Source organism: Dendroctonus ponderosae, unplaced genomic scaffold (assembly GCF_020466585.1).
Source record: "Dendroctonus ponderosae isolate FM_Combo_2020 unplaced genomic scaffold, Dpon_F_20191213v2 Dpon_F_20191213_1, whole genome shotgun sequence".
NCBI lineage: Eukaryota > Metazoa > Arthropoda > Insecta > Coleoptera > Curculionidae > Dendroctonus > Dendroctonus ponderosae.
In genome coordinates this window covers 22290372-22290629 of record NW_026017110.1, presented here as the reverse complement: position 1 = coordinate 22290629, position 258 = coordinate 22290372, and positions in this window count along the sequence as shown.

Sequence of the window (258 nt, the reverse complement as noted above, 5' to 3'; positions counted from 1 at the left end):
AAGATGATTTATATAATGTAAAAAGTTTATACATAATCCTTTCTTGTTCCTTTATTCATAAAAATAGTAAATTTAAAAATGTTGTACAACATTCCCACTATACTAGATCGAATAAGAACAAAGCTCTGCAATTACCTCAACCTAAAACCACATTTAATCTAAAATTTATAAATTACATAGGAATTAAATTTTATAATCTGTTACCAATGGAAATTAGGAGTATTGTGAATCAGTCTAGTTTCACTAAGCAATGTAAAA